Source organism: Girardinichthys multiradiatus, chromosome 13, assembly GCF_021462225.1.
Source record: "Girardinichthys multiradiatus isolate DD_20200921_A chromosome 13, DD_fGirMul_XY1, whole genome shotgun sequence".
NCBI lineage: Eukaryota > Metazoa > Chordata > Actinopteri > Cyprinodontiformes > Goodeidae > Girardinichthys > Girardinichthys multiradiatus.
Window position 1 is genome coordinate 17,293,226 of NC_061806.1, and position 10,284 is coordinate 17,303,509.

A 10,284-nucleotide genomic window follows, 5' to 3' on the forward strand; every position below is an offset into this window, starting at 1 on the left:
CTATTAGTTTTGGTGTGACCTGATGAGCTTAGTGGTCTCTCCTCTCGGAAAAAAGGCTGACAGCGGCAGAAGTCCTCATCCACCTGGCCGAGGGAATGCTCCTTCTTTTCACTGGGCGATCTTCACGCTTCCAATTTTCCTGCCCGGCCTGTTTTTCGATAACAGTGATGATCAATTGACCATACATGTTGAAACGCTTTCTGATCAATGTAAAAAAAATATGATTCGTGTACTTGGCTGGTTGGCAGGACAGAAGTGATGTGTAAGCAGGTTCTCTCTCCAAAATAGGTTTGGTACTCCTGAGGTCCATGCTGGATTATGAATGTGTTGCTCATATGTCAGCTGCTGACTCTTCATTTTGCAAAAACCTAGATGCCTTGCAATCTTAGGCCCTGAAAACATGTGGTGGAACATTCAGAACATGGTCAGTATCGGCAAGGCAGGTGGAAATGGGTGATGTGCCACTAAGAAGATCTGAAATGGTGCTGACAGATTCAGCCAGTCTCCAGTGGCATGTGGCAATACCTCTTGTAGCCCCCATCTTAAATGACTGCTGGCAGCCTAGGAGTAGATCATTCACAATATAGCCTTCGAGCCCCACGTTCTTCCATCGCTCCCTGGGTTTTACCACTACTTACATGTAGAATTTAATATCCAGAATGAACTAAAGGGCAAGTAGACACATGGTGTTGCCTTGTTCACTATTTGATAAATACTACCCATATTCAGTGTTAGTGTTGACTGGATGGTTCTAAGGATCCACATAGTGGGGTTGCATGTTCCATCTACAGAAGTAGAATATATCATTTAAAATACACTGGTTGTTTATGAATTCATTCTGTTGAACTGCTAGCAATTCATTTGCTTTACAGCTGATAGAAGAGAAGGGGTTGAGTAGGCCATTCAAATTCCATGAAATAAGTCAGAAATCAAGTCACTCGTTAGGCGTTCATGAACACAGGATGACAAGAACCCTGGGATGTCAGTGATACTGGAACTCATCTAGATAACTAGTTAGACACACTGATAAACTCAGAGAAGGTATGCAATGAAGACACAAGCGAGTCAAAGTTATCTTTGGCTGGCCAGGGAGAGACAGTCTGCTACTAATCAGTGACTTCCTTCTCTCAAAGGAGCTGCTCTCTGAACACACCTTTTTATTAGTTCATAAAACACTCAAGATAAATGTGAAATGTATTCAAACCACTTCCATCAAAGTTGACCAAACTAAATAAATGAAAATGTCTTTTAATGATAAGTCATAAGGATAAAGAAACTTCTTAACCAAGCAGTGATAATTTGTGTACAAATCTTCCAACAATAACATTCAAAGAAGGGCTGCTAATAGGGGGGGCGGCAGTGAACAGGACACGAAGGTTCAGTAATCCCTTGTTTAAGAACTGAACCTACTGCTCTCAGCGACTCCTTAAATATGATAAATAGGTATGTAACAAGAAAATGTAATCAATCAATTTGAAACAGTAAAGCATGTTTTCCTTTTTTACTGAGAATGAAATGTTTTTTAAAAGACTTTATTTGTCTGAAGAAAGTTCTGTCCTGCAGTCCAAGCTCACTTGATGGCAGTATTGCACCCTTAAACTAGTCTGCCTGCCGCCGATGGACAGAAGAAGAAGAAGAAGCAGACGAAGAACCACAAGATGGTGGCTACTTGAAGGCCCCTTTACTGCAGCTGTCTGTGGGCTGCAGCTCCCGCTTAAAAAGGAGACAAAGACATGCAGCAGCTTTGGCTTCCGGTCTGAGAAAACATGGTGGGTGAGTTGCGGGCTGACTGGTCAGCCTTGGCTGGGTTGAGTGGTTGTAGGGGCTGAGAAAAGTGTTGGTTTGCAATGAAAGAAAAAAACGTAAATGAAATAAAAAGAGGTATTTTGTGTTTTTCCAAAGCCTAAAACACAGAAGTAGAATGAAAGAGTGAAGAAGTGGAGCCACTCTAGCTGCAGCAAGAAGAAGGACATTGCGCATGCGCGGAACGTTCCGTGACCGTTTTACATGTCATATATATGTTTTGGCCGTTCAGATGTTGGCTGGAATTGGTGGCGTACTGGGTAGAGCCGCTGGGCCGGCAAGCGTGTGCTCCCTGGTTCGATTCCCTGTCATTTCCAGTTTTTGTTTTTACTTTGCCGCCATTTTGCTCCCCCCCACTTCAAATCATCATGTCTAAGCATAGGTCGTCGTTATCACATTCTCAAACTTTCATAACCTTGAGGAAAAATAGCACATTGTCACAGGAACAAGAACTGACACTTGTAATACTTTATCTACATCATTTATTATTTGAATTCCCATACATTGCAGCTACATGTAGATGTGTAGCAGTTCCACGTGGCTTTAAAACACGGTTGCCTTTATAAGACTCAAAGCTTGGACTCCTTTAGCTTACACACCGTGTGTCATTTTTTTTCCTGAGAAGGAAAAATGGAGAAATCGCCGGTGCACTTTCTCTGTCATCTGTCATCTCCTTCAGATTGTGTTTTTCATCAAGAAAATAATAGGTAACATGCCAGGACTGTAGTTGACATGCCTCTTGAGATCAAACTGGGAAACTCGTGGGATGCATCTAGGTGAAATAAACCACAACAATGTCTGCTCTCAAAACATGCATCACGCTGCCAGTATACAGCCAGTCTTAATGGTCATTTTTATTCTCTGTTTTTATCCCAGGTGCTTGGTAGGAAACCCCAGAGAGAGGAGCTCTGTTGCGTAGCTGCTGAAGCATCCGTACCTCCGGCTGAAGCCACGTTATCTCCTGATCCAGGTACAGATGAGGAAAGTAAAAGGATTGACGTTGTTTGGTGCCAACAACACGCATTGTCTACAGTCCAAACGGCAACCGTAAGAGGATCCTAACAGACCTGCCAACCTCTCAGCCTACGAGCAGCTGAATCCTCTGAGCAGCTGAAGTGAGACTTATATTGTGTAGCATCTTCTACCCCCCTACCCACCCCTATTCAACGCTAACTTTACTGTTTTCTTCTTCCTATTATTTATTTATTCTTTACAGAATTTGGCCAGAACTGTACAGCAGCAGCAGCAGCAGCAGCAGAAGAGGCTGGATGTCACAGAGTGTACATCGACCAATCGCATCCTGTTTCTGCTCACATGCTCGCCCTCAGCTGCACTTCACTCCACCCACTACCTTCTCCGTGTCAGAGAAGGAAGTCAATAGACTGTTTCAGAGGCAGGAACCCTGTAAAGCAGCTGAGCCGGACTATGTCTCCCCATCCGCCCTGAAGCGCTGTGCTGATCGGCTGTCTCCGGTGTTCGCAGACATTTTTAACACCTCACTGGAGACATGCCATGTGCCTGCCTGCCTGCCTGCTTTAAAGCATCCACCATCATCCCTGTCTCCAAGGACCACAGGACTAAATGACTTCAGACCCATCACCCTGCCCTTTGTGGTAATGAAGTCCATCAGGACTAAAACCTCTCGCGACAAAAACACCTTCTTTCCCTCTGCAGCTAGCCTCATTAACAAGGCCCCGGTCCTCCACTGACACTTCCCCCTTCCAAATAATACGAAAATCTCAGCACATGCCAATACTATTTTATTGAATTTTATATTGTTATTGTATTCTCATGACATTCCTATACAACTTGTTTTTGCTTTTTAACTATATATTTCCAGATGTATTTATGTCAACTGCATGTGTGTCTATGTCTAGCACCTTACCACCAAAGCAAATTCCTTGTACGTGTGAAACACTACTCGTTTGTTTTTTTCTGTTTCTAATCCTGAAATGTTGCTTGAGATTGTCATTTTTCAATAAAAGACATTTAATTGCTTTCCATCTTACACTGACTATTAGTTTTGGTGTGACCTGATGAGCTTAGTGGTCTCTCCTCTCGGAAAAAAGGCTGACAGCGGCAGAAGTCCTCATCCACCTGGCCGAGGGAATGCTCCTTCTTTTCACTGGGCGATCTTCACGCTTCCAATTTTCCTGCCCGGCCTGTTTTTCGATAACAGTGATGATCAATTGACCATACATGTTGAAACGCTTTCTGATCAATGTAAAAAAAATATGATTCGTGTACTTGGCTGGTTGGCAGGACAGAAGTGATGTGTAAGCAGGTTCTCTCTCCAAAATAGGTTTGGTACTCCTGAGGTCCATGCTGGATTATGAATGTGTTGCTCATATGTCAGCTGCTGACTCTTCATTTTGCAAAAACCTAGATGCCTTGCAATCTTAGGCCCTGAAAACATGTGGTGGAACATTCAGAACATGGTCAGTATCGGCAAGGCAGGTGGAAATGGGTGATGTGCCACTAAGAAGATCTGAAATGGTGCTGACAGATTCAGCCAGTCTCCAGTGGCATGTGGCAATACCTCTTGTAGCCCCCATCTTAAATGACTGCTGGCAGCCTAGGAGTAGATCATTCACAATATAGCCTTCGAGCCCCACGTTCTTCCATCGCTCCCTGGGTTTTACCACTACTTACATGTAGAATTTAATATCCAGAATGAACTAAAGGGCAAGTAGACACATGGTGTTGCCTTGTTCACTATTTGATAAATACTACCCATATTCAGTGTTAGTGTTGACTGGATGGTTCTAAGGATCCACATAGCGGGGTTGCATGTTCCATCTACAGAAGTAGAATATATCATTTAAAATACACTGGTTGTTTATGAATTCATTCTGTTGAACTGCTAGCAATTCATTTGCTTTACAGCTGATAGAAGAGAAGGGGTTGAGTAGGCCATTCAAATTCCATGAAATAAGTCAGAAATCAAGTCACTCGTTAGGCGTTCATGAACACAGGATGACAAGAACCCTGGGATGTCAGTTATACTGGAACTCATCTAGATAACTAGTTAGACACACTGATAAACTCAGAGAAGGTATGCAATGAAGACACAAGCGAGTCAAAGTTATCTTTGGCTGGCCAGGGAGAGACAGTCTGCTACTAATCAGTGACTTCCTTCTCTCAAAGGAGCTGCTCTCTGAACACACCTTTTTATTAGTTCATAAAACACTCAAGATAAATGTGAAATGTATTCAAACCACTTCCATCAAAGTTGACCAAACTAAATAAATGAAAATGTCTTTTAATGATAAGTCATAAGGATAAAGAAACTTCTTAACCAAGCAGTGATAATTTGTGTACAAATCTTCCAACAATAACATTCAAAGAAGGGCTGCTAATAGGGGGGGCGGCAGTGAACAGGACACGAAGGTTCAGTAATCCCTTGTTTAAGAACTGAACCTACTGCTCTCAGCGACTCCTTAAATATGATAAATAGGTATGTAACAAGAAAATGTAATCAATCAATTTGAAACAGTAAAGCATGTTTTCCTTTTTTACTGAGAATGAAATGTTTTTTAAAAGACTTTATTTGTCTGAAGAAAGTTCTGTCCTGCAGTCCAAGCTCACTTGATGGCAGTATTGCACCCTTAAAGTAGTCTGCCTGCCGCCGATGGACAGAAGAAGAAGAAGAAGCAGACGAAGAACCACAAGATGGTGGCTACTTGAAGGCCCCTTTACTGCAGCTGTCTGTGGGCTGCAGCTCCCGCTTAAAAAGGAGACAAAGACATGCAGCAGCTTTGGCTTCCGGTCTGAGAAAACATGGTGGGTGAGTTGCGGGCTGACTGGTCAGCCTTGGCTGGGTTGAGTGGTTGTAGGGGCTGAGAAAAGTGTTGGTTTGCAATGAAAGAAAAAAACGTAAATGAAATAAAAAGAGGTATTTTGTGTTTTTCCAAAGCCTAAAACACAGAAGTAGAATGAAAGAGTGAAGAAGTGGAGCCACTCTAGCTGCAGCAAGAAGAAGGACATTGCGCATGCGCGGAACGTTCCGTGACCGTTTTACATGTCATATATATGTTTTGGCCGTTCAGATGTTGGCTGGAATTGGTGGCGTACTGGGTAGAGCCGCTGGGCCGGCAAGCGTGTGCTCCCTGGTTCGATTCCCGTCATTTCCAGTTTTTGTTTTTACTTTGCCGCCATTTTGCTCCCCCCCACTTCAAATCATCATGTCTAAGCATAGGTCGTCGTTATCACATTCTCAAACTTTCATAACCTTGAGGAAAAATAGCACATTGTCACAGGAACAAGAACTGACACTTGTAATACTTTATCTACATCATTTATTATTTGAATTCCCATACATTGCAGCTACATGTAGATGTGTAGCAGTTCCACATGGCTTTAAAACACGGTTGCCTTTATAAGACTCAAAGCTTGGACTCCTTTAGCTTACACACCGTGTGTCATTTTTTTTCCTGAGAATGGAGAAATCGCCGGTGCCCTTTCTCTGTCATCTGTCATCTCCTTCAGATTGTGTTTTTCATCAAGAAAATAATAGGTAACATGCCAGGACTGTAGTTGACATGCCTCTTGAGATCAAACTGGGAAACTCGTGGGATGCATCTAGGTGAAATAAACCACAACAATGTCTGCTCTCAAAACATGCATCACGCTGCCAGTATACAGCCAGTCTTAATGGTCATTTTTATTCTCTGTTTTTATCCCAGGTGCTTGGTAGGAAACCCCAGAGAGAGGAGCTCTGTTGCGTAGCTGCTGAAGCATCCGTACCTCCGGCTGAAGCCACGTTATCTCCTGATCCAGGTACAGATGAGGAAAGTAAAAGGATTGACGTTGTTTGGTGCCAACAACACGCATTGTCTACAGTCCAAACGGCAACCGTAAGAGGATCCTAACAGACCTGCCAACCTCTCAGCCTACGAGCAGCTGAATCCTCTGAGCAGCTGAAGTGAGACTTATATTGTGTAGCATCTTCTACCCCCCTACCCACCCCTATTCAACGCTAACTTTACTGTTTTCTTCTTCCTATTATTTATTTATTCTTTACAGAATTTAGCCAGAACTGTACAGCAGCAGCAGCAGCAGAAGAGGCTGGATGTCACAGAGTGTACATCGACCAATCGCATCCTGTTTCTGCTCACATGCTCGCCCTCAGCTGCACTTCACTCCACCCACTACCTTCTCCGTGTCAGAGAAGGAAGTCAATAGACTGTTTCAGAGGCAGGAACCCTGTAAAGCAGCTGAGCCGGACTATGTCTCCCCATCCGCCCTGAAGCGCTGTGCTGATCGGCTGTCTCCGGTGTTCGCAGACATTTTTAACACCTCACTGGAGACATGCCATGTGCCTGCCTGCCTGCCTGCCTGCTTTAAAGCATCCACCATCATCCCTGTCTCCAAGGACCACAGGACTAAATGACTTCAGACCCATCACCCTGCCCTCTGTGGTAATGAAGTCCATCAGGACTAAAACCTCTCGCGACAAAAACACAATCTTTCCCTCTGCAGCTAGCCTCATTAACAAGGCCCCGGTCCTCCACTGACACTTCCCCCTTCCAAATAATACGAAAATCTCAGCACATGCCAATACTATTTTATTCAATTTTATATTGTTATTGTATTCTCATGACATTCCTATACAACTTGTTTTTGCTTTTTAACTATATATTTCCAGATGTATTTATGTCAACTGCATGTGTGTCTATGTCTAGCACCTTACCACCAAAGCAAATTCCTTGTACGTGTGAAACACTACTCGTTTGTTTTTTTCTGTTTCTGATCCTGAAATGTTGCTTGAGATTGTCATTTTTCAATAAAAGACATTTAATTGCTTTCCATCTTACACTGACTATTAGTTTTGGTGTGACCTGATGAGCTTAGTGGTCTCTCCTCTCGGAAAAAAGGCTGACAGCGGCAGAAGTCCTCATCCACCTGTCCGAGGGAATGCTCCTTCTTTTCACTGGGCGATCTTCACGCTTCCAATTTTCCTGCCCGGCCTGTTTTTCGATAACAGTGATGATCAATTGACCATACATGTTGAAACGCTTTCTGATCAATGTAAAAAAAATATGATTCGTGTACTTGGCTGGTTGGCAGGACAGAAGTGATGTGTAAGCAGGTTCTCTCTCCAAAATAGGTTTGGTACTCCTGAGGTCCATGCTGGATTATGAATGTGTTGCTCATATGTCAGCTGCTGACTCTTAATTTTGCAAAAACCTAGATGCCTTGCAATCTTAGGCCCTGAAAACATGTGGTGGAACATTCAGAACATGGTCAGTATCGGCAAGGCAGGTGGAAATGGGTGATGTGCCACTAAGAAGATCTGAAATGGTGCTGACAGATTCAGCCAGTCTCCAGTGGCATGTGGCAATACCTCTTGTAGCCCCCATCTTAAATGACTGCTGGCAGCCTAGGAGTAGATCATTCACAATATAGCCTTCGAGCCCCACGTTCTTCCATCGCTCCCTGGGTTTTACCACTACTTACATGTAGAATTTAATATCCAGAATGAACTAAAGGGCAAGTAGACACATGGTGTTGCCTTGTTCACTATTTGATAAATACTACCCATTTTCAGTGTTAGTGTTGACTGGATGGTTCTAAGGATCCACATAGCGGGGTTGCATGTTCCATCTACAGAAGTAGAATATATCATTTAAAATACACTGGTTGTTTATGAATTCATTCTGTTGAACTGCTAGCAATTCATTTGCTTTACAGCTGATAGAAGAGAAGGGGTTGAGTAGGCCATTCAAATTCCATGAAATAAGTCAGAAATCAAGTCACTCGTTAGGCGTTCATGAACACAGGATGACAAGAACCCTGGGATGTCAGTTATACTGGAACTCATCTAGATAACTAGTTAGACACACTGATAAACTCAGAGAAGGTATGCAATGAAGACACAAGCGAGTCAAAGTTATCTTTGGCTGGCCAGGGAGAGACAGTCTGCTACTAATCAGTGACTTCCTTCTCTCAAAGGAGCTGCTCTCTGAACACACCTTTTTATTAGTTCATAAAACACTCAAGATAAATGTGAAATGTATTCAAACCACTTCCATCAAAGTTGACCAAACTAAATAAATGAAAATGTCTTTTAATGATAAGTCATAAGGATAAAGAAACTTCTTAACCAAGCAGTGATAATTTGTGTACAAATCTTCCAACAATAACATTCAAAGAAGGGCTGCTAATAGGGGGGGCGGCAGTGAACAGGACACGAAGGTTCAGTAATCCCTTGTTTAAGAACTGAACCTACTGCTCTCAGCGACTCCTTAAATATGATAAATAGGTATGTAACAAGAAAATGTAAGGAACAGGCAGGAACCCTGTAAAGCAGCTGAGCCGGACTATGTCTCCCCATCCGCCCTGAAGTGCTGTGCTGATCGGCTGTCTCCGGTGTTCGCAGACATTTTTAACACCTTACTGGAGACATGCCATGTGCCTGCCTGCTTTAAAGCATCCACCATCATCCCTGTCTCCAAGAAACCAAGGACCACAGGACTAAATGACTTCAGACCCATCACCCTGCCCTCTGTGGTAATAAAGTCCTTGTGTTGACCCATCCTAACTCCATCACAGACCCATTTCTGGATCCCTTGCAGTTTGCTCACAGAGCCAACAGGTCTGTGGATGAAGGCTGGGGCCCAATCTTTGAGCCCCCCCCGCAAACGGGAAAATGATGAAAAATGCGCAACAGGGAGGGAGGTTTCATGACGTAATGAATTGAGGATTCTGGGGAGGCATTTTAGCATACTGTAGTTCATAGATTTAAAAGAAAGTATTTATCAGGAGGGGGTCACGAACCTGTGCTCCTTGACTTATTCTGCGTCGTTCCTCCGCCACTTTGCAGACTCCCTCACAGGAACGCAGATTTTTTCATCCATACCATTAAATTGTATCACATTTTGCTCCGTGGATTGTTTACTACTATCTTGGCAAACTTTGTACTAAAACATTTACAATTATAATATTTATATATTATAGTTAATATGTGTAGTTTATATGTACCAAGGAAAGTGAAGTTTAAATAGTGTAAAATGCCCCTTTTAAATAAGATATCATTTTATTGTTTAATCTAGTAGATGTATACGTAAAGTCAAAACCATCTTTGTATGACAATAAAAAGGTAAATGTACATCTACATCTATATGGTAATATAAACCTATTTTGACTGTTTAAGCCTACTATCTCTCAGTAATGTAACAGTAGTTTACCTGCACTTTTATTAGCCTCTGAGGTTTAGCTTGCAGGAAAGAGTAGAGTCATAAAATCACACAGGGGTCATCAAAGTTAGTGTGATGAGCATCACCTGCCCTGACCTCCCTCTGACCCTCAGCAGGAGCCTTTTGTTCAAAGACAAGCTGCTGGGATTTACATTGGCCCTGGCCTGGCCTCAGTTAAATGTAAACATTAAGCACTCCAATCCAAGGCAATTAAAAGCAACCCAATGAATCACAATATATGACCAGCATTTATTTACAAAAAAGAGAACCACACACAACACAC

At 42.8% G+C, this 10,284-nt stretch overlaps 1 long non-coding RNA gene across 2 annotated transcripts; it reads left to right on the top strand.

The window, feature by feature from the left end:
- Positions 1-1,428: 1,428 nt before the first annotated feature.
- On the top strand, positions 1,429-3,735 carry LOC124879685. Of its 2 annotated transcripts, none has more exons than XR_007041085.1 (4): positions 1,429-1,443; positions 1,551-1,769; positions 2,680-2,918; positions 3,020-3,735. It is a non-coding gene; the product is annotated as an uncharacterized LOC124879685 (long non-coding RNA). The 2 variants fall into 2 exon arrangements; XR_007041086.1 differs by having other exon boundaries at positions 1,564-1,769.
- The last annotated feature ends 6,549 nt before the right edge of the window (positions 3,736-10,284 follow it).